Source organism: Mustela nivalis (genome assembly GCF_964662115.1).
Source record: "Mustela nivalis genome assembly, chromosome: 2".
Lineage (NCBI taxonomy): Eukaryota > Metazoa > Chordata > Mammalia > Carnivora > Mustelidae > Mustela > Mustela nivalis.
In genome coordinates this window covers 149,443,328-149,467,523 of record NC_139021.1, presented here as the reverse complement: position 1 = coordinate 149,467,523, position 24,196 = coordinate 149,443,328, and the positions used below count along the sequence as shown (strand labels likewise).

Here is a 24,196-nt window from a genome sequence, read left to right as displayed (position 1 = left end):
CCAGATTTAAAGTGAGGGAGTGGAAAACCATTTACCATGCTAATGGACAACAACAAAAAAAGCAATCCTTTTTATCAGACAAATTAGATTTTAAACTAAAGACTATAATAAGAGATGAGGAAAGACACTATATCATACTTAAAAGGTCTATCTGACAAGAAGATCTAACAATTTTAAATATCTATGCCACTAACATGGGACCAGCCAATTATAGAAGCCAAATAATAAATACAATAATAGTAGGGGACTTTTACACCCCCCTCACTGAAATGGACAGATCATCTAAGCAAGAGGTCAACAAGGAGATAAAGGCTTTAAAAATGACACACTGGACCAGATGGAATTCACAGATATATTCAGAACATTCCATCACAAAGCAACAGAATATATATTCTTCTCTAGTGCACATGGAACATTCTCCAGAATAGATCACATACCAGGTCACAAATCAGGTATCAACTGGTACCAAAAGATTGTGATCATTCCCTGCATACCTTTGGACCACGATGTTTTGAAACTAGAAATCAATTAAAAGAGGAAAGTTGGAAAGAACTCAGATACATGGAGGCTAAAGAGCATCCTACTAAAGAATGATGGGTCAACCAGGAAATTAAAGGAGAATTGAAAAATTTCATGGAAACAAAAGAAAATGAAAATATGACTGTTCAAAATCTTTGGGATGCAACAAAGGTGGCCCTAAAAGGAACGTATATAGCAATACAAGCCTTTCTCAAAAAACAAGAAAGTCTCAAACACCCAACCTAACCCTACACCTAAAGGAGCTGGAGAAAGAACAGCAAAGAAAACCTAAACCCAGCTGGAGAACAGAAATCATAAAGATCAGAGCAGAAATCAATGAAATAGAAACCAAATGAACAGTAGAACAGATCAACAAAACTAGGAGCAGGTTCTTTGAAAGAATTAATAAGATTAATAAACCCCTGGCCAGACTTATCCAAAAGAAAAGAGAAAGGACCCAAATTAATAAAATCATGAATGAAAGAAGAGAGATCACAACCAAAGAAATACAATTATAAGAATATATTACGAGCAACTATGTGCCAGCAAATTTGACAATCTGAAAGAAATGGATGCATTCCTAGAGATGTATAAATTACCAAAACTGCACCAGGAAGAAATAGAAAACCTGAACAGACCCATAACCAGTAAGGAGATTGAAGCAGTCCTCAAAACGCTCCCAACAAACAAGAGCCCAGGGCCAGATGGCTTCCCAGGGGAATTCTACCAAACATTTAAAGAAGAATTAATACCTATTCTTCTGAAACTTTTCCAAAAAATAGAAATGGAAGGAAAACTTCCAAACTCTTTTTATGAGGCCCACATTACCTTGATCCCAAAACCAGACCAAAGGCCCATCTAAAAGGAGAATATCAGACCAATATCCCTGATAAACACAGATGCAAAAATTCTCACCAAAATACTACCCAATAGGATCCAACAATACATTAAAAGGATTATTCACCTCAACCAAGTGGGATTTATTCCTGGGCTGCAAGGTTGGTTCAACATCCACAAATCAATCAATGTGATACAGTACATTAATAAAAGAAAGAACAAGAACCATCTGATCCTCTCAATAGATGCAGAAAAAGCATTTGACAAAGTACAGCATCCTTTCTTGATTAAAATTCTTCACAGTGTAGGGATAGAGTACTTACTTCAATATCATCAAAGCCATCTATGAAAAACCCACAGCAAATATCATTCTCAATGGGGGAAAAACTGTGAGCTTTTCTCCTAAGGTCAGGAACATGGCAGGAATGTCCACTATCACCACTGCTATTGAACATAGTACTAGAAGTCCTAGTCAGACAACAAAAATAAATAGAAGGCATCTGAGTTAGCAAAGAAGTCAAACTATCACTCTTTGTAGATGATAGGATACTTTATCTGGAAAACCCAAAATACTCCACCCCAAAACTACTAGAACTTATACAGTAATTCACTAAAGTGTCAGGATATAAAATCAATGCACAGAAATCAGTTGCATTTCTATACACCAATAACAAGACAGAAAAAATAGAAATTAAAGAGTCAATTTCATTTGCAATTGCACCCAATACCATAAGATACCTGGGAATAAATTTAACCAAAGAGGCAAAGCATCTGTACTCAGAAAACTACAGAATACTCATGAAAGAAATTGAGGAAGGCACAAAGACATAGCAAAATATTCCATGCTCATGGATTGGAAGAACAAATATTGTGAAAACATCTATGCTACCTAGAGCAGTCTACACATTTAATGCAACTCTTATCAAAATACCATCAACTTTTTTCAAAGAAATGGAATAAATAATCCTAAAATTTGTATGGAACCAGAAAAGACCTTAAATAGCCAGAGAAATGTTGAAAAAGAAAAGCAAAGCCGGTACACCTGGGTGGCTTAGTTGGTTAAGCAGCTGCCTTCGGCTCAGGTCACGATCCCAGGGCCCTGGGTTCAAGTCCTACATCGGGCTCCTTGCTCACAGGGAGCCTGCTTCTCTCTCTGCCTCTGCCTGCCACTCTGCCTGCTTGTGCTCTCTCTCTCTCTGAGAAATAAATAAAATCTTTAAAAAAAAAGAAAAAAAAAAAAAGAAAAGCAAAGCAAAGCCGGTGGCATCACAATTCCAGACTTCAAGCTCTATTACAAAGCTATAATCATTAAATAGTATGGTACTGGCACAAAAACAGACACATAGATCAATGGAACAGAATAGAGAGACCAGAAATGGACCCTCAACTCTATGGTCAAATAGTCTTCAACAAGGCAGGAAAGAATGTCCAATGGAAAAAAGTCAGTCTCTTCAACAAATGGTGTTGGGAAAATTGGACAGCCACATGCAGAAGAATGAAACTGGACCATTTCCTTACACCACACACAAAAATAGACTCAAAATGGATGAAAGATCTCAATGCGAGACAGGAATCCATCAAAATCCTTGAGGAAAACACAGGCAATAACCTCTTCAACCTCAGATGCAGCAACTTCTTTCTTGGAATATGGCCAAAGGCAAGGGACAAGAAGGAACTATTGGGACTTCATGAAGATAAAAAGCTTTTTCACAGCAAAGGAAACAGTCAACAAAACAAAAGACAACTGACAGAATGAGGGAAGATATTTGCAAAAGACATATCAGATAAAGGGCTATCCAAAAATCTATAAAGAACTTCTCAAACTCAACACCCAAAGAACAAAGAATCCAATCAAGAAATGGGATGAGGCTTTTGGGATACCTGAGTGGCTCAATGGGTTAAACCCTTGTCTTCAGCTCAGATCATGATCTCTGGGATTGAGCCTGGCATCTGGCTCTCTGCTCAGCAGGGAGCCCACTTCCCTCTCTCTGTCTGCCTGCTTCTCTGCCTACATGTCATCTCTCTCTCTGTCAAATAAATAAATAAAATATTAAAAAAAAAAGAAATGGGCAGAAGACATGAACAGATATTTTTGCAAAGAAGACATACAAATGACCAATAGACACATGACATCAGGGAAATACAAATCAAAACCTCAATGAGATACTTACTGCCTTACACCTGTCAGAATGGCTAAAACTACAAGTCAGGAAATGACAGATGTTGGTGAGGTTGCAGAGAAAGGGGAATCCTCCTACACTGTTGGTGGGAATGCAAGCTGGTGCAGCCACTCTAGGAAACAGTATGAAGCTTCCTTAAAAAGTTGAAAATAGAGCTACCCTATGACCCAGCAGTTCCACTACAGGGTATTTACCTTAAAGATACAAATGTAGTGATCTGAAGGGGCATTTATACCTCAATATTTATGACCTCAATGTCCATAATAGCCAAACTATGGGAAGAGTCCAGATGTCCATCAACAGATGAATGGATAAAGAAGATGTGATACACACACACACACACACACACACACACACACACACACACACACAGGAACATTATGTGGCCATCAAAAAACATGAAATCTTACTGTTTGCAATGACATAAATGGAAGTACAGGGTATTATGCTAACTGAAATAAGTGTATCAGAGAAAGACAATTATCATATGATATCACTGATATGAGGAATTTGAGAATAAGACAGAGGATCATAGGGGAAGGAAATGAAATGAAAGCAGATGAAACCAGAGAGGGAAACAAACCACAAGAGACTCGTAATCTCAGGAAACAAACTGCAGGTTCCTGGAGTGGAAGGGGATGGGATGATGAGGTGGCGGTGTGATGGACATTGGTGAGGGTATGTGCTATGGTGAGTGCTGTGAATTGTGTAAGACTGATGAATCACGGACGTGTACCCTTGAAACAAAAATACATTATATGTTAATTAAAAATAAAAACCCTGTGTGACCCCATTTATATGATGTTCTAGAACAGACAAAATTAATCTATGGAGATTGGAAGTGAAGATAAGTGATTACCTGGAGCAGTCTGGGATTGACTGCAAAGGAGCACGAGAAACTGGGGTACAAGAAATGTTGTTTCTCTGTGCTGAAGGCTACATGGTGTATATGTTTGTCAAATTCATCAGAATAAATACTTAAAATTTGTGCCAGAGAGAGAGAGAGAGAAAACCATCCTTCTGAGAGACTTCTCAACTCCATGGTGAAATCCAGAATCTCTACTTTGCCTCTGTGTCCATAAACTGGGACAAGCCAGAGGCACTTACAACAGTCCTTTCCCTTCCCTGGCATAATCTCAATGGTACACCAAGCTTGGGCTTCCCTCGAGGTGGGTCTTCACATCAGCTATCTTTGTTCTTTTCTGGAACCCAGGAGGAGAACAAGAGACATTCCGGAGACCCACAGCAGACAGACACATTTAAAAAGAGCTTAAAGTTTATAGCAAGATCTCCATTTTATTCTGGACTATATTAACTCAGATAGTTCTACTGAGTTCTCTTAACTAGTTGGGTCATATTATATCTGGAGGCTAATATGTGATAAAGGCCTATGACTAACTAGTTTCAGGATGATCTGTAGATTTACTCAGACAAAGTTACCTTAATTGATGAGTTCATCAGTACTTCTAGGTCGAGAAGAGCTAGCCCTGGGCCTACTGCTTCTGTCATGGTTTGGGTGATATATCTATTCCTCGGTGATTATACTTGGAGTGCATAGCAATGCCCCTTCCTTACTAATGACCCAGAATCATCATAGTTGGATGAGGCTCAATCCCAGAGTTTTCCCACATCCAGAATTCAAAGAATGGTGCTTTGCCCCAGTCAGCATAGAACAGGCCTAGTCACCCTGGGACAACTTGAAGTCTTCTGTGGGCTTGCAGTAGAAATGGTTTTGCCATGTTGTAGTGAGACCCAGCAACAGGTCACATATACCAAGGCTTCTTATTGGCTGAGCTTGTTGACCAGCAGTTCTCAGTATCCTGGCCAAGCCTTGGTGGCTGAGACCATAAGGAGACACTTCATCTCTTCAAGCTTAACTTCTCATTTTACAGACAACTGAGACCACCTGGGGCCATCTGCAAATGCATAATCCCAGAAATGCTGCTCCTTTCCCCCGCAGAAAGGTTGACATACCGCTCTTCTGCTTTTCTGTGGCTTTAGGTCACTCACATATTGACCAAATACATTCTTATTTTCCAGACTTTAATGCAAATCCTATAAGCCAATTTCAGCCCTTCTGTGCAAAATGTCTATGATTTTCTGCAGAAAAACCCACATTTAATTACCTACACTCTTACAGAACAACCACAATAAACTTTTTCTCCGTAGACATTGATTCTTTTTAAACTAAACATAATAAATATTGCAAAAAGTTTGGTTTGGCCAAAAAAAAAAAAAAATTAGTGCTATAGATTTAATACAACTTCACACTTTGAGCTGCCTCCTTCCTTTGCTTATATTGTTTCCCAAATGTAAATAGCCTCACATAGTCTCATTTATCACAGTTACTGCTCCTCTGGGGAGCTCCTATTTCCTGCCACCTTAGCCGCCTACTTGTACAAAAACATTGAAACAGGGACCTGAACCCCCACACAGAACAACTCATTGAAAGAAGAACAATCAATCACATGTGTAAATAATCTATTGGTAATCAGGGTTGTTTATGCAAGGGAATCTCTGCGAGGGAAAGGATAAAAAAATTTGCATAAAATAGCATCCTAAGAAACTCCACGTGCTCAGGTCTGTCTCTATGTGAGTGATGACTGGAATTCTTGGAAGTGCTTTCTGGCTCTGGAGCAAAACCAGGTGGTAGTAACTGCTTCACCATGTGGCACTGAGGGCAGAGTCTTGGGGACCAGCATGAATTAATCACAGGCTTTTAGGATGTCATCACTTTCCCCAGGTCTGGCTTTGGTGAATTCCAAAGCAAACGCCGGGAGAGAAAAACCATTTTGGTTTCAGCGATTTCTTTTTAAAATGCCAGCATTGCAATTGCAGGTTCCCTTTGATGTCAGGAGTCTCGAGTCTTTGTACAGCAGGAATCCCTTGCACCTGGCAGATGCATTCAGTGTCTTACATAAAAGGGGCAGTGAGCGACAGACCTGTCTGAGATAAAGTCTCAATGAGTAAGGCAGCCAGCAAATGTGCGGGGCCTCCACTGTTGAGAAGCTGGCTCAAGATTCCTCCTTGGTAAGCATTTTGTTTGAAACATTCCCCAACTAAAGGTCCATTTACTGTTCTTTGGTCAGCCTTTAAAAGAGACATACTTCTGGGTGCCTGCGTGACTTAAGTCAGTTAAGCGTCTGCTTCTGGCTCAGGTCATAATCTCAGAGTCCTGGGATCGAGTCCTCGAGCTCTCTCTCACTCAAAAATAAATAAATAAATCTAGAAAAAGAAAAAAAGAGAGAGAGAGACATACTTCCTACAAACATGGTAATGGTCTGGCGTTGAGATCCCTACTTGCCGAATGAACTTGGGTTTGCAAGTTTGACTTTTGCTCTTCAATATGTTCCTCTAGGAAGATATGCTCAGGTAAACTAGTCTGTAGACAAACCAAGCAAATGACAGACAGATAATTTACCCAATGAAAACACTTAATAGAACTTAACAGAACTTGTATTACATTAAAATTGTGAAGAATAGATATGCCAAGTATTTTTTGAAAATTGCTTCAGGCTTTATCAAGCACTAGAGTCTTAATTTTCAGAGACTTACATGTTTAGTTTTAGCTATTTTGTACATATGTAACATACTTCTTTGAATAAAGTCTCTGATGCAGTTTAAAAAAGCACATCCCATTTAAGATGATAAAATACATGTGATAGGAGGTGTCCAGGTTCTGAATGAAATGTGGTGTATATATACACAATGGAACATTACCCAGCCATAAAAAAGAATGAAATCTTGCCATTTGCAATAGCATGGATGGAACTAGAAAGTATTATACTAAGTGAAATAAATCAGAGAAAGACAAATACCATATGATTTCACTCACATGTGGAATTTAAGAAGCAAAACAAATGAACATGGGGAAAAAGAGACAGAGGCAAACCAAGAAATAGACTCTTACATATGGAGAACAAACTAGTGGTTACTGGAGGGGAGGAAGGAAGGGGGAAAGGTTTAAGCAGAGATGGGGATTAAGGAGGACACCTGTTGTGATGAACACTGGGTCTTGTAGGTAACTGATGCATTACTAAATTCTACCCGTGAAACGAATATTACACTGTACATTAGCTAATTGGAATTTAAATAAAAACTTGAAACTACAAAGAAAATAGAAACAGTTGCTACCTATGTGCACATAAATTTCTTTCTTTTTCCACTGGAATTCCCAGGAAATAAAGAAGGTGCAAATCCTCTAGCACTAAAAACAAGGAGTCTGATCACTGGGCCCAGTAATGGAACTTTTATATGCACAAAGCTCACATCTAAACCCCTGAAACAACACACTGGCTGGAGAGGAAGGAAGAAGAAGACTGTTTACAGTCCTCCCCATCAGTGTGCTTCTGCCCCAGAGACCTGGTCTCAAGGGGTCAAGCAGAATGCCTGGGCACCAACCCCAAGCGAGATTTGCTTTCTGAGATGTTTACGTCTTTCCTTACACAACGCTTCCCCTGCTCTAGCCACCCAGTCGCACCTCACCTTGCCCCATTATTAAGGAGGCTGTTCCTTGGGTGGAAATGGATTTTGGGATTGAACTCAACAGTAGAGATGATGGAGACAAGTGGGAGCAGTAGAACACCTCCCTCCAGGGACTGCCACTGTGTATGGGTTTTCTCCAGCAGATGAAAGGGAGCACACCCTGTGTTTATGCAGTACTCTGGGCAATCTCAGCTGAGAACAGCTCATCCTGGTTCAACAGAGATATAAAAGGTAGAATCCTGGTAGCCAGGAGATTTTCAGCCCAAGGCGGCACACAACAATCTGTCACTCAGCTTAAGATCTTGCAGGTAAGAAAACGAGGATTAAATACTCCTCACCCGTTGGCAAAGAATCCTGAGTTATCTTCTTGTCTGATTACAATTCTAATGAAATCATGAGAAGACATTGGGATTAAAAGAGAGAAATGATTTTCCTACATGATTTGCCATCCACAAAAGAAGAAAAAATAAATATATATATATATATTTTCTCTATATATTCTTAAAAAAAAAGATTCTGTCATTTATTTATATATTTATATTTATATAGAGAGAGCTCGAGGGTGAGCTGGGGAAGGGCAAAGGGAGGGGAGGAGGGAATCTCAAGCAAACTCTGAGCTGAGCTTGGAGTCTGATACAGGGCTCTATCTCACAACCCTGATATCATGACCTGAGCCGAAATCAAGAGTCAGACATTTAACAAACTGAGCCACACATGCACTCCTATATATTTTCTCTATATATTCCAATGACATACATTCTATATAAACATTCTCTCTTTCTCTATATATATTCTATACACTGAATAAAATACATAAGAAATTATGAACCATATGAGATACAGATAAACATATGGAAGAGGTTAAGGTTAAGGCTGAGATAAAAAATTTGACAAAACATAAAAGCAATGTAAAGATGCCAAAGACTCTTATAGAATTAGAATCTGTACCGTAAACAGTGAAGAAAAAAGTTGGCAAAAGGACAAAAACAATGACCCAGAGGCCAAACTACATAAGCTTTCTAGGAAAGTAGAATGAATATACACAGTAGAATATGAGAGAGAAGATAACAAACACCAAGAAAGGAAAATCCCATTTCTGACTCATCAGCATTCTGTGGAATAAAAACTAGAAAAAATGGGGCAGAAAAAAATCGTCACGTGGAAGAAAACTTTTCTGAGGTTATAAAGAAAATATGGACCTTTTGAATACAGTGAATTCTCTTGTGAATAGAAATCTGCATGCATATGTATCCTGCCCAAATGTTTTAATTTCAGTGATGAATAATAATGATCTAAAATCACCCTTGCAGGAAGAAAGGAAAATTACAAAGGGAAATATTTGAAAAAATCTTGCAGAGATTTCAGAACATCGATTCAAAAACTGAGTATTTAAAGACAATGCAGGAATTCCTTTGGGTTTTCTTGGGGAAGGATATAGAGGTTCGAAATTTCTATATTCAGCCTGTAAGAAGGTATCAAAAAATCCTGCTTGGTTGTCCAAGACCATGTGCTTTTCTTGGAAAACTTACTGGAGTTTTCCAGTAAGTTTTCTAGTAAAAACTTTACTAGAGTAAAAAATAAATCAAAGGCAACTATTTAGGAATGGGAAAATCATACTACAAAAGGCCTATGGTTAATAGCATTGCCTGATACACACTTAGATATGGATACTAAATAGTTTTATAAATAGTCAACTTGTTTGTGAAGTAAAAAATATTAAATTAGAAGTTACTTGACATTTAAATAGTAAGTTAATAGAAAATAATCATACTGGCATAAGCAAAGGGATGGCAGTGTGTAAAAATTCCTCATCTAACAAGGGAGTAAAAGATTATTAAATTTTCTTGAATTCAACAGAGAAAACAAAAGATGTATTTTTGGAAAATCTTAAAGGAGACCAGAAGTAAATTTGAAACAGGATATATGCCTCCAAGTCATTGGGAAAAGATAAGAAAGGAAATGTTCTTAGAAAAACCATAAAGGAGACAGTAAAAGCATACCAAAGGAGAAAGCATAAAATAAGATGACAGAATTAAGAACAAAAATACAAATTATATGTGTATTAAATCACTCAGGTTAAGAAAAATAATTCAATTATAGTCAACATAAAAGAAAATACTTAAAAAGATACAGGAACAACCCAAGTGAAAGCTAGACACAGGTATCCCAACACTTTTCCCTTGCAAAAAATTAACCTGTATGAAGCAAGTTATTGACAAAAGGTACAATCAGCAAGAGAAATGATAGGAAAAGTCTTCTAAGTACTAAATAAGACACCATGGGAAATAAAGCAAAACTTCCTAGAAAGCTTGTAGGTGAGGTACAGATTTATATAAATCCCCTCTTAGGATGCATCCAAATGAATGAAAAAGACTGCAGGACAGAGAAAGAATCTTGGTTATTGATGAAACAACCAGACAGAAGAATATATGTAAAAAGTAATAAAGTATAGATCAAATTAGAAGCGGATATTAAGGGAAGGTGAAATCTCTCCGAATCCAGAGAAAGATTTACCTCCAAGCAGTTGTAAGTGAAGGCTGGAACCCCTGCAAACCTTTCTCAGCCTGGAGAGGGGCTACTGGGTATGGGTGGCTTAGGGTTCATTTCCACAACGTAAAAGAATCCAGAGAGGCAAAGCTGAAGAGGAAGACATGTGGTCTTGCCTTTTAAGTTCTCTCCAATTGGGAGGAGTGACTGGAAGGACAGAGGAACAGAGCAGAAGAAAAGTGGGAACATGACTTGGGAGTCAGCTTTGCACTTGCTGAGCCAAGTCTAAAGAGCAGAAATCACTGAGTTCTGACCACCTCCTCCCCAAGCAAGATGTTTGTCCTTTGTATTAGCTGGCCTCATGCCCAGGTAACCTGCTTGTTCAAGAGGAAAATGGCTGAAATTGGAAGGGAGAATTTCCCCCATGACACTCACATACACCATCAGCTTGAGGGAGGAACAAACTGGTGAATCAGAGAATAGAGCGTGCTGAATGGGAAAGGCTCAGAGGTTGTGTACAGAAAGTATTAATGCTTAATTCCAGGGTCTCTGACTGTCAGCGTCTTCATCTATTCCTGCTGGGTTTGTTTGTTTATTTGTTTGTTTTAAATAGGATCATTATGTCACTGCTACAAAAATTCCAGAAGGAACCGCCTAAAAGCGGTACTGCATCTTGGTCCCTCCAAAGGGGCTAAAAGGCAGAATCTAGGGAGAGTGGGAGTTCAGGAAAACAAAAAGAGAGCGTCCAATGATCCAGAATTGTCAAAGATGGTAGATTCTTCTTGGGAGGAACTAAGGTTCCTGTGGCTAGAGGTTTCTAAGCAGAGGCTGGGTTACCATTGGTTGGGGATTCCATGGCACCTGAGCTTACTTTTTGCTACGACTCGGAGGAAGGGATACAGGAGGTGAATGTGGCAAAAGCACCTTAGACACCTCCGCCTGCAGCTTGGACAACTTCCCATGTGCTGTCCCAGAGCTCTGCAGTGCTGTTTCCACCACTGGCTGTGAGGACACATGCTCTAGCCTTCCCCAGATGTTGCCGGGAGAAGCAAGCCTGCGCTGCCCACAGCGCACGGGTGGTCCCACCTTTCCTGGCTCTGGAAGTCTACTGTCCAAGGTAAATTAGCATCTGATGAACCTTAAATAGCAGGGCAGGACCCCGAAATGCCTTTGCCACCAACTTCCTCCATCAGCATTTAGGGCTAATGGGAAAGAGACTGTTTATTTTCTTTTGTTTTTACATTTCTGGGTTAGCTTTATTGCTATGGAAAAGTAAGACAAATGGTCCCACAGTTATGGAGAGTGACGTGCGAGGACTGAAATGTGCCAAGTTTATGAACGGGAAATTGAAGCCAGCAGTGCTTCTCAGTGACCCGGATGCTCCCAGCCCACAAGGTCTCTCTGTATCTGAATCCCCTCAGTTTTCTCTTCTGTCCCATGAAAGCACATGTGAAGAGCGGAGCTGTTTTATCAAGAAGCCATTCTTTCCTTGTTTGTTGATATTACATCATAACCATCATGGTGGCCATCAGCATGTCCTTTTTATATTTTATCACTCATCAGAGGCGGGTCCTATCCTCGCTGCAGTATCTCCTCCTACCTCCTCCCATTGCGGATTCTCTGGCATAGGCGTGCATTGGCTGATTTCCTGCTGGTATGGTGCCCTGGCCAGCACCTGTTCTGAATAGATGGTACCCATGTCATTAGTGTCATTAGGTATTCTGAATGCCTCTCCTGCTCGGCACCAGCCCTCACTGCCTTTCCTCTTTCCCCTTATACAGCCATTGTTCCCCACCAGCTGCCCATATCATGAAATGATTCCCACAATTGAATTTGACATGCTTCATGAAATGCTTCCCACAGTTGACAGTACCCTGGACCCGAGGGTACCCTGTTCCTGATACTTCTCCCTTGCCTTCCAAACTTTTTGGTCATTCACAGGCTGGCCTCAACCTCCCTTTTCTAGTCTCAGTTCCTATGAGACCCATTCAATGTGACCTATTGATTTAAGCAAACTGGAGTATTCCCAGTTTTTCCGCGGCCTACCGCTTACCATTCTCTTCCTGGTTAGTGCCTTGAGGTAGCCGTTTTGACTTGTGCACGAACCTGAATTCTGCAGGGGAAGGAAGAACATCTGATTTATTCCCAAATCCCCAACCCACTGTGGAGGCCCGAATACATTGGTTTTTCTTCCTGACCTTTCTCCCCACAATTTCCTCTGACCATTTGCAAAGCCAAATATGGCCTGTTGCATAGACCTCTCCAAAACAGCAGACCTATTGTCTTCCTAAGCAACTCCTGTCAGATGACCCAAAGGCAATCAAGCTTAGCATCTGCAGGACATACACCGAGCATCTCCTTGTACAGTCCCCACCTTGTGTGTGTTTTGATTCGCCTACATTCCTTACCCAAGTGAAAGGCATTGAAGCCAACATGCACGTCTCCTCATCCACCCATTCTGCTCCTTTCCTCCCATTTCCCACCAGTCACTGCATCCCGACAGTCTCCATCTTGACATCCTTTGTATTTCCCACTCCTCCTCAACTCTGAATCACATAATCCAAGTGGTCTTTTAATTTACTCAAATTATTCCACCTCTTAAAATGCTTTGGAGACTTCCAGTTGCACGTAACTCTTCTTTTCGAACTGAGTCTGAGTACCCTAACCAAAATGGCTTTGGCGTCTCAAACACGAGCAAGGAATTCTTTCCCAACTGTGCATGTTTCTGTGGATTGAGGAGAGCAGCTTCCAGCTAAGACACCCCCCTGCTTAAACAGCCCCTCCGTGGTGACTGTTCATGCCACATTTAATTCTGGTGGCCTTGCCTCTCCTTGGGTTACAGCACTGGGGGTTATACCTTAAGGCCATCATTTTCTGATTGTATTCCCTGGGATCGCCACCAGAGGGCCTTTGCCCAGGGCTTCCTGGGGGACCCATTCTTGCCATCACCTCTGATGAACATTCAGACCTGCCACTGGGGGTCCTCTCCCTCCTGCCCCTGTCTCAACTTGTTTTGGCTGTTCTTGGCTTCTTGGATATGATACAACTTCTTAATGAGACCTCTTTCATCTTCCTTGAGAAAACTGCATGCTCTGAGTTGGGTGATTTTCTATTCCTAGAACCCAACACTGACCTAGCCTACCTAGAGTGGGTGCTGGTTACCTGCTAGTTGGTTGGATGGATGAAGAGATCACCACAGAGCAGATTTTTGAAAGCCCCAGAGAACCTCTCTCTTTCTCAGGGAAAGAGAGAGTCTCTTGAAGCCACAGAACTTTCCCTTCTTGCTATAGCTCTGCCTTCAGGGAAGGGACAGAACATATCCATGAAGGGCACCAGGCTGTGAAGTCAGCTCTTGCTACCCTTGGCCCGTGTGATGTGGGAATGCATACGATTCCTCCCACCTAAGGGGGCTGCACTTACCTAAAATCCAACAGGACGTCTGCCCTTCCTTTCTGGTCACTAAGTATACTCTCTTGAGAAAGACTTATTCACTCAGTTGCCTTGACCAACCCACACTGTGACTACCCGACTCTCCCGGACTCTCGACTTTTCTCTGTCATGTGGTTTCCAGGATTAATTTTTTGTTTTTTCCAGGGCCAGCAGCCCTCCCGTGATACCAGCATAATAAGTCTTTGTGAAGTCCTTGAGTGACTCCAGGACTGGAGTTTACGCAGATAATCAGAGGTAATCAATTGCTGTGAGAAATGAAACAAGTAAAAAAGCATCCGTTACAGAGAATAACTAATTCTTCCTGAGAGAGAGAGGAGTGCAGGGAATCTCTTCAACAAAGGGGTGATATTTGAACACAAAAGTAGATGGATAGCCAGAGAAGGCAGCAAAGAAGATGAAGAAGTCCTTCTAAATAGAAGGGAGAAAGAGTGCACAAAGGAACAAAAGTATTCCTTGCCTTCCTTCAATTCCAAATTATAAAGTGGGTTTGTTTACATGCATTAATTCTTTTTCTCTTTCCAGAGATAATTTTATACCTTGATGAAAAATTATTTAAAGGCCTGTTATTTATTAGAATTAAAAAGTCTAGGGGCACCTGGGTGGCTCAGTGGGTTAGGCTTCTGTCTTCCGCTCAGCTCATGATCTTAGGGTCCTGGGATCGAGCCCCACATCAGGCTCTCTGCTCAGCGGGGAGCCTGCTTCCTCCTTTCTCTCTGCCTGCCTGTCTGTCTATTTGTGATCTCTCTGTCAAATAAAGAAATAAAAAAAAAAATCTTAAAAAAAAAAGTCTAGAAGAAAAAGCTAAGAAGAGTAAGACCAGTGTTACCTCAGACAATTCAGAACCACTTACATCACCATCTGGAAAAGCCCATCCCCAGATAGATCTTCCTGTGGCCCCCTTCTCTTTCTTTCTCTTCCAACACAGCTTCCACTATCATCCAGACCCATGTGTGTACTCGCTGCGGGTGGTGACGATGGTCAGCTTGCCAGCCGGCTGGATAGTGGCTCAAGGTTGGCAGTGGCTCCTAATGGGAACATGGCCTCTGACTTGGAATTCCCCTGCAGGGAGGTCCTCGTGGGGTGACATCATGCACATTCTGTGTTGTGTTGCGTTTTGAGTGTGTGAGTGTGAACTTTCTTCATGTACAGGAAGCAAAGGAAGGAAAGTGAATTTGAGAGAACAATGGCAATCTTGAAAAACGGGTCAGACTTTAAACAAAAGTATGCCAGCTTGTTCGCTATTTCTACTTATTTGGAAAGAAGGCGGTCAAGCTGTCTTGGTGGGCTCCGTCGGATGGAGCAGTGGCCCAGCCCTCACATGGAGCTCTGTGGTGAAGTTTGCTGAAATGAGCCCCTTGGAGCTCACAGGCTGACACTCCACAAGGAAGCCGGAGAAAGCACTTTGCTTTTAAGGGGCTTGTGTGATTAAGGCTTGTGTGATTCTCAAATAATCTCAGTCTCAGTCACTTTATCAATTCGTCATGGAGCATTCTGTTTCACATATGAGAAAATGCACAGAAAGCTATTTGTTGCCTAAACTCTCAGCACTAGTGAGCGGGGGGCAGAACCTTACCTAGGGTCATTTGGGACCAAATGCCATGATAGAGAGAGGACAAAGAAGAAAGAGAAAGGGGCTGGGGAGAAGGACCAGTGAGTACTGGCTTGGGGTCAAAACCTGAGATCGTCCCCTCTTGTCATATTGACATGTTTGATAAGTATAAGTTGATCCTCCCAGAAGGGAACTTGCGAAGCTAAAGAGAGTAATAGTAGTCACATGGTAGACGTGTTAGGGTTTGCAGCAGTAATGAATCAACAGGAGAAGAAAATAGGTTGGGAGAAGTGAAATAGCTTCCCTCACATCCAACCTCAACAAATTTGTTTTTGATTCAGCCTTGCACTCTTGAGTCCAACTCCTACATCACGTCAGAATGTTCCTGTCTTGCGCTGGTAATCTAATCATCTTCAAAACCCTGAGGGAGATGCTGTATGGTTTGCTCCCCCTCACCTTCAGCCCTCATGAAGTACGGTCTTTTGGAAAGCTGTCTTTGGCTCCTCGGATTTCAGCGCCGAGCACCCTTGGCGTGGTTGAGAAAGGATGCACGTTCTCCTCCGTCCTGCTCAGGCCCAACGCCAGGCAGCCACCTCTCAGCCTCAAGTTTTTCATCTTGGTGGGGTGAGCTGGACCCTTAACCTCTTTGACAAATCGTGTCGGGCATGTGAACAGAAAGGCGGTCCCCTGAAAGCTGAAAATAATGTTCTTGGCTGCTGTTTCTTTCTCTTTCTATTTTAGTCCTTGGGGACATGGCTTTGTGTGTGTGTGAATGTGTGTGTGTGTGTTTTTTTTCTTTTTTTACTTCTATGAGATTTAGAAGTTTTGAGGTTTTATTGGGAAAAGAAGAATTCTGTGTGGTTTTTGAAGGCCAGTCACTTTGAGTTACTCCAACCCTCATTTATCCAAATACAAAAACTGAGGGACCACTTAGCAAACGAGGCCCCTTGTGATAAAGCTTTTGGCAAAGATTATATATCTGCTCTTTGCACCGTCCATGTTTTTACCAAGCAAGTCCAATAGCCATCCTTCCCAGCTGGCCTGGCCCCTGCTAGCTTGTCTTCATAGGTGTGCATTTTGTGCCCGAATGTGTAGACATATGTGCTCATGAGTGTGTGTGTGTGTGCGTGTGTGTGTATGTGCATGGGGTCACAGAGAGGGAGGAAAGGCTCTGGCTGTTTACTAAGCCTGTAGCAAATGAGGTTCAGGGATAATTAAGAGAAATTTCCCTTGGCAGAAAAGTGTTTTTTTGGGTCTGCTTCTCATTTTGGACAATTGGAAAAGGCAATCACTCAAGTTTTATTGATGCCAAAGAGTTTTTCACAGTCATCAATATGGGGCTACAAAAATGAAGTTGTTGACATCTTATTTCTGGGGATTTTTCTTTCAGATAATTGTGAGCCCTCAAGCATCATATATTCTGAAATAAGGCAGTTCCTCCCCAGAACTGAGCCCTTCCAATGCACTGCGTGCAATCGGTCTTACAAAGGTCTTACAAACATTCCGCCAGATCCCAGGTCCGTCACATCCATACCTATCAAGCCATACAGATTTCTCCTGCAGCTCAAAGGTCGATCTCTCTGATTTTGATTTTATGCAGAGGAGCTTGAGATAAAGTTCAAAATGTCTGTGAATGCTTTTAGCTAGTTATTAACTTTATGCATACTTTGGGGATATGAACGCCTAGGTTGTTGGAAGTACTTTGGCCTGGTCCCTCAAGCCCTTTTTCTATTGGGCCTTCTGGATGATTATGTTTTCCCTCTTGGAGCGAGCAAGGCTGTGAGCACAGGTAAGGCACTCCTGCAGGTAGGTCCCTGGGCACTCAGATACGCTCGAAGGTTCCCAGCAAGTGCTCACCTGCCCCAACGGGGCTGGAGAAGTCCCGCTTCTTCCCTGTTTGCGGAATGGAAGCAGCTGGGCTGGTGCTCTTGGTGGCAGCCTTCTGGCTCTGGTGGGAGAAAGCCAGGCCGTGTGCCAAGGACAGCCAAGGCGAGATTGGGAAGTCGGCTCAGCTAGCCAAGAGCTGCAATCTGTGAGCACCGGTGGACATGGGTTTAGCACATGGTGGTGGCTGAGCAGGGCCTTGGCTCCTGGCCCCCATGGGGGAAGCAAGGCTGATTTCACGAAGTGGGTGCTGTTTCCCTGAGGCCACTCTCCCTGGGGGTTGGACTCAGGACCAGGTGCACAGGAAGCTGAGTCACGAGTGTCTGCCACGCTTGCTCTTGGCCTAGAGGAACACGGGGAAGCTCATTAGAACCGAGAAAAGTCTGCACCATAAAAGTACAGGTATTTACTATCCCAGGAAGGAAATGGAGTGACCAATACAATAACATTAGCCGCTGAGCAAGTCTATGAAAGTCACACTTTTAGCTACATCTTGTTTAAAATGAAAAGAGCGAGATGAAATAATGGGGTAATCCTAAGGGAATTGTCAGGCCGTGGTGATGATCTCACTGCTTTCTATGGTTACTAGAACTGAAGCCAACTTCAGAAACTGGCCTCCCTTTGCCAAATGACCCTCCTCAGCCATTGTATTTATAAGCAGATACTCTTACCAACCTCACCTGGAATCTGGGTGCACATTGAGCGGATGGCTTTGTCTCCTTTGCATGGAGAGGGAGCTGAAAGTTAAGCAAGATTCCCATGGCCACAAAAATTGTTAACAAGATCTGGAAAATTTTCTCAAAGCTCCTCCTCCATCACCCACCTAAATATGTGTGTCTCTCTTCAGATGTGTGTAATTTTGCACTCAGTTGCCTTGGTGGCAAAGTCAGAAATCTCGAAGCATCTCTGTGGCCCGGATCCCAGAGCTCCAGCTAGAGTAGGGATTTCGAGCGTGGCAGCTGGGCTGGGAGCTGGGGGAGGCTGGGTGGTCCGGCACAGTCCTGCTGAATATTTAAGGGCTGACTTCACACGAGGGGCTGCCCTAACCCGTTAGGGTAAAAAAACTCCTCCCATGAACCACTGATCAGAAAGGACATTTTAAAAGAAACCATTTGTGAACAGCTCATAGGACACACGCTTGCACTGCTTGCTCATAGGTCTGGATTTGTGAAGTGCAAAATGACCCCAAAAGAACTTTAATATTCCTCCAAGACCCCACACTGTTCATGAGAGGGCTGCTCTCTGCCTCTCTCCTATCCTTCTGATATCGTTGATAGTTAGGAATACCTCACCCCATGCAAAAAAGTCGAGGTGTATAAATTAACACGTTGACTACTGAAGGTCAACAAAGATTTTAATTTTTATATGAGCTTGCCTTAAATGACAGGGCTGTGGGCATGAGCTGGCTCCAAAACAGCCAACTTTAGGGTTTCTGGGCAGTGGCCTGTTGCAGCAACCCTGCCCGGCAGGCTTGCTCTGTAGGGCACCATACTGACCCAGTTAAATCCTCTTTCTTTCGAATTTGAAACTGAGACACGCAGAGGGATGCAGACATTGGACTAGTGCATCCAGATGACTCACGGAGAGGCAGTATAGGAGCAGAAGCTCACAGACAGCCGAGCCAGGGCGAGGTGCAGCAGAAGAAGATACAGAGATAGACAAAAGCCAGACCACCCTGTTAGGGACACAGGGACAGGGCACAGGGCACATCTGCCGCAGAGGAGTGAATAATGCTTCATTGCCGCGGGGACTGCGTTTTGGACATTTTTGGTTGGTGATACTGACTTTTTCTCCTCTCCTCTCTACTGCCCCAAGTAGGATTAGCTGACATTGCCCAGGGAACTGGACACCCTCTCCAATCCTCATGGCTTAGGAGATCCAGACTGTCACAGTGAGATTTCCTTAAGTGAGCTGTTGGGTGGAAATGAAATCACGAGCTTGCACAGGATTAGACAAAATCAACAGTGTTTGATGATCTGTGAGATGTGAAGGAAGCAGGAACAGAAAAGGTAAACCCTGCTGTCCAGCCTCTGTGCGGCTGTGGCCAACGAGGACTGGGCGTGGACTGGAGGTGGAGAAGCAGGTCTGAATGTGTGGAAACCTCCCATTCTACCTCAGTGTGGAAACAACACGAACCTGAAGTCCCTTTGAAAACTTCTATTCCTCTTCTAACTCCTTATTTTCTTCCTTTTTCCTCTTCTTCCTCCGCGTCTGTGTGGACACACATGCTTTTAAGGTTTTATCAGCTTCCTGGGTGTTTTCACTTCAAGCCTCCTGGTCATCCCTCAGGAATTGGTGTTATCACATTTCTGACTCAGGGAGAAATGTATTCAATATAATTAGTTGGCGACTCCGTGGAGTGAAAAAAGTTCTGCCAGAAATGTTCTGAGTTCAGGGTGAGTGCCTGAGTCATTTCTCCACAGGCTCAAGAGCAGGAGATCACAGAAATTAGTAACTGGCATCTTTTCTGCTGTCAGTCTCTTTCTGAAGGTTAGTAGTGAGAAGGCGTGCTTGGGGAGCAGAATTTCATAAAACAATATGAATAACTACCCCATATAATGTTACTAAGCACATTGTTTTAAGCACTTATGTGTGTTAATTCAGTGGTTTGCACAACAAGCCTGTGAAGGGATACTTTTCCCGTTTCTTGGATTCGGAAACTGAGGCACAAGGAAGTTAAGTGACTTGCGCGAAGACACAGGATGAGCAAGGGATATGCCGGGCCCTGTGGTTCCGGGTCTGCACTGTCTTGTTCCTGCCACGCACCTTGGCTTCACCATGTAGGTCTGCATCTTTCTGCAGTCTTCATCCGTGACCCTATGTGTGGCTCACTCCAAAGTTCCCTCCATTCTATAGTCAATTTGATTAGCTGACTGTGAAACCAATACCTTGAATGGCCTTCAAGTTTTTAGTGGGAAAATTTAAAAAGGGCCTTCCAATAGACTTCGCCAATGAGAAGAATCTGCCCAGAGAAGCAGCTTGCCTGGGCTTGGAATATCAGGAGGTTGCCCCATCCTCCCTCTTGTTCTCCCTGTTGCCCCTTCCCGTGATTTTGGGGAGCATGTGCTTTGGAGCTCGGCTGATGATGAAGGGAGGGCACCAAGCCTGAACCAAGGACCGTCCAAGACCAGACTCTGCCTTCAAAGACACACTCAACTCTGTTCTGGACACGTTTAGTTTTAAATGCATTTTATTAAAACCTACTTGCAAATCATGAGTTAAGGTAAAGGGAGTCATTCTGGACAGAGTGGGGTGTGTTGTCCAGCAGAGTGAGGGAATGGCTGAACTTGACCACTTAATCACCTAGGAAGGTAGTCGTGGGTAGTGCTGCCATGCCCCTTCCGGGTACACAGGTTTGCTAGCTGACGCGGGGCTGCTGCAGGGGCATAAGCCTTGTGCCCAGGAGTGCTTAGAATGCAGGTGTAGGGAGGAGGTGTGGAATCACACCTAAGTCTTCATCAAGACTTTCCACTTGGACAAGATTCAAGCTGAACCCAACCTCAGCCTGCAGCCTGTTGCGTCTTTAAGATGGGGATAATGGAAAGGCACTTAGTGCCTCACAACACGACAGGGACTAATCACTTTGGGTGTCCATGAGAGAGCTGTTCCTGAGTGATGACAGTGCCTTGGGCACGTTGGCACGAGCGAGTGAATGCAGATCAGGTATGTGACCCCTTATGGTCCTTCTTTCATTCTTCTGCTCCAAGACACCAGTCTGCTGAGTGTGGACTGAGGTCAAATCTGTCTTAAAACTCTTAGGTGTTGGAGCGCCTGGATGGCTCAGTGGGTTAAAGGCTCTGTCTTCAGCTCAGGTCATGATTCCAGGGTCCTGGGATGAAGCTTCGCATTGGCTCTCTGCTCACTGGGGAGCCTGCTTCCCCGTCTCTCTCTGCCTGCCTCTCTTCCTACTTGTGATCTCTCTCTGTCAAATAAATAAAATTAAAAAAAAAATCTTAAAACCCTTAGGTGTCAATCTAGGGTTTGCCAGCACAGGTGAGGTGTCCTTGGTCCCTGCAAGCTGCTATAGGGAAAGGAGGCTCTTGGCACCCCTCAAATCAGTTCTTGCTCCTTCTCTAAGCTTTTTGTACTTCAGAAGAGTTTGCTAGTTCATCTTATTGCCTGGATGCCTAGGATTTGGTGCCTGAAATTGTTTCTGATCCATCAACCTTGAGTTTAGGCACTGGCATTTTGTTTTCATAATAGAGCACCCCTACAGCTCAAGTGTGCTTTAAGACTGACCAACCGGCCAACCAACCAACCAACATTTTATTATCTTTTATAGCTTATTTTTCCCCTTCAGGACATCTTTATTCTTCTAAACTCTACCAATTAAGTTTAAAGCCCCCGTCCCAGAATTGTACGCTAGTATGTACTTACTAGGAAGGAAGCACGTGATGGTTTAATTTTTCCAGGAAGCAGAGGGTTCCCAGTAGAGATGGAAGCCTCTCCTGGGTCCTTTGCTTCTAAATTATCCCAGCTACATTGCTCCATCTGTGGACAAAATTATCCCAAAGGGACGTCTTCCCAACATCAGAGCCTGACTCACTCAATATGGGGAATGGTGATAGAATGGAGTTTGTGGGTCTCTTCTCTTGTCCTCAAGATGCTGCATCTGGCATTCCAACTTCTCTACTCTCTGAATACCCCCAGGTGAATTCTTCCTACACAGCCCCTGCCTCCCCACCAGGCACTTGACCCTCCTAATCTCTATCTGTGTCAGCTTCAAGCTGGCTCCCTACTCAGAAGGAGGTCTCTCTGCCTCTCCAAGTCCATTTGTCTGTAGATCCAGGCTGTGCCCTGGGACCTCTACACCCTTCCCACCCTTATGGTGACTGGTCACCATGTGGTGTTTACTGGCAAACCAAGAAAATGAAAATGTAGAGTAAGAATCATTTTTGTAGCTTATGTGCATGTTCTTCATTTCCTTACTTTTTAGCACACGGTCTCACCAGAACCCTTGGGTTTCTCTGTGGCTGTCTCTACTCTCTCATCCTCCTGGAGAAGACTCCATGGCCCTGAATGACTCAGGCTTTAGTGAAGATAGTTGCCCCTTCCCTAGGAACAAAGCTGAGGCAGGGCCATGCCATTTAGAAGAGACTTTGCCAGAGTCAGGGCTAATTTAAGGAAGACAAATATGAATCACAGCATGGATCTGGGTGATCGGGCCCCAGTTCTAGATGCTAGAGGACCTCTGCATTTAAGCTTCTGTTTTCCTCTAGATAGTGGGCTCTGTCTCTGTGATTTCCAGCCAGAAGCCCATCTGTGGTCATGGACCCTCCCAAGTCCAGAAAGCGGAGTGAGCTTGGTGAGATGTGGAGGTTCCTTATCTGTCTGCCTTAGAAGAGAGAGGAAGTTCTTAGTTCCCTTCTGATAAATTCTTTCTCCTAATTCCTGACGTCAGGAATGCCTGCAGGGGCCTCCCAACCCCTTTAAGGGAAATCTCAAGTAACCACCTGGACTTTCAGGCCTTCCCTCTAATAACCACATTAAAACTCAATACAATAGGCTCAACATTTATGGCCCAAACACTGGCATCTACAGGCCCTGGGCCACAGCACACAGGACAGAAGAGTAACAAGGCGTGGCCTGGTCAGAACAATATCTGTGTAGCCAAACCAGCAGGTCTCACACTTTATCAGCTTGAGAGGACAAAGGCGGCCACATTTACATTTGTATCCCATAAACACTGGGTTCCCTTACAATGGCACTCTCCCCTCTGCTCCCACCATCAGCAGCAAGACTTCCAGTGGTGCTCTGGGACTCTTCTGCAGAGACGTTCCCAGGACTTCCAAATGGGAGCATACCCTTGACTTTGGTGTCAGGCCAGGCTGTCCTCACAGCTTGTCTGCTGTCGGTGTTGGGGACACAGACCTACCCATGGAATGAATTTATCTTAAACCTCCAGCCACTGCTGTTTTCAGTAAATACACAGTAAGGACACTGTGCCTTCTCCTAAGGACCCAAGGGCTGGATCTTTGGTGGGGCAGGCTCACTGTCTTCAGTATCCCCTGATGCTTGGATGCTGGTCCACTTTGGATCAGTCAGTAAGGGGTATCTCAAAGGCAGTATGCCTGAATTCTGAAAATTATTGTTCTTCTTCTTCTTATTATTTTTTTAATCAAAAGACATGTACTTTCCACTTGGGCTCACACATACTGCCAATGTGTTGTGTCTAGACGGGGTCCCATGTAAGCTGGACATTTGACATGGCTCTCGAATGTCCATGCCTTGGTCCTCATTCATGATGTAATTCTCTTATCTTTTCTTGACTTTAGTTGGGCATCTTGATCTATCACCCACATTTTTGTATTTTTGAACCTCAGTGAAGGGGGTGAGGGGCTCATTTTCTCAGATCTTTCTCTCTTAGGGCCAGCCTACCCCTGCCCCCATCCCTTTCTAAACCCATGGAAGTACTTAACATCCTAAGGAAAGGATCCTAAGGATAGGATCACAGCCTAATTCCACTGGCAAATCCATGTAAGACTTGACCCACAAGTATGGCCAGAACACTCTGTTCTGAATTGGACTCTTGACCAGGCCATTGCCTCAGTTTCCCCAATGACTAAGATAAAGGACTAGAATCCCATTTTAGGTTTGATTTGCACAGCGAGCATGTCTGGAAGCCAATTCTGCCAGCAGACCATTTGAAGAGGAGAGATGTCTGAGAGCATAGCAATCTCATCAAAGGAAGAGGTAAAAGGCAAAAGTGTGATAGCTTTTTAATCAGTGAGGAAAACCCTGGAGAAGAGTGATGAGCTCTCCTGGCATATCCTCATGTAGGCAGGTCCTGATGACAACCTGTCAC

General features: G+C 43.3%; 2 long non-coding RNA genes across 2 annotated transcripts in view; one reads left to right on the top strand and one right to left on the bottom strand.

Annotated features, from left to right (window-relative positions):
- LOC309860186 overlaps window positions 1-24,196 on the top strand; it is a 121,288-nt gene that overhangs the window by 93,381 nt on the left and 3,711 nt on the right. The gene's annotated exons all lie outside the window — the stretch shown is intronic.
- Window positions 11,722-14,946, bottom strand: LOC309860184. Its single transcript, XR_014309233.1, has 3 exons — window positions 14,809-14,946; window positions 12,562-12,621; window positions 11,722-12,188 (listed from the first exon to the last, which is right to left on the bottom strand). It is a non-coding gene; the product is annotated as an uncharacterized lncRNA (long non-coding RNA).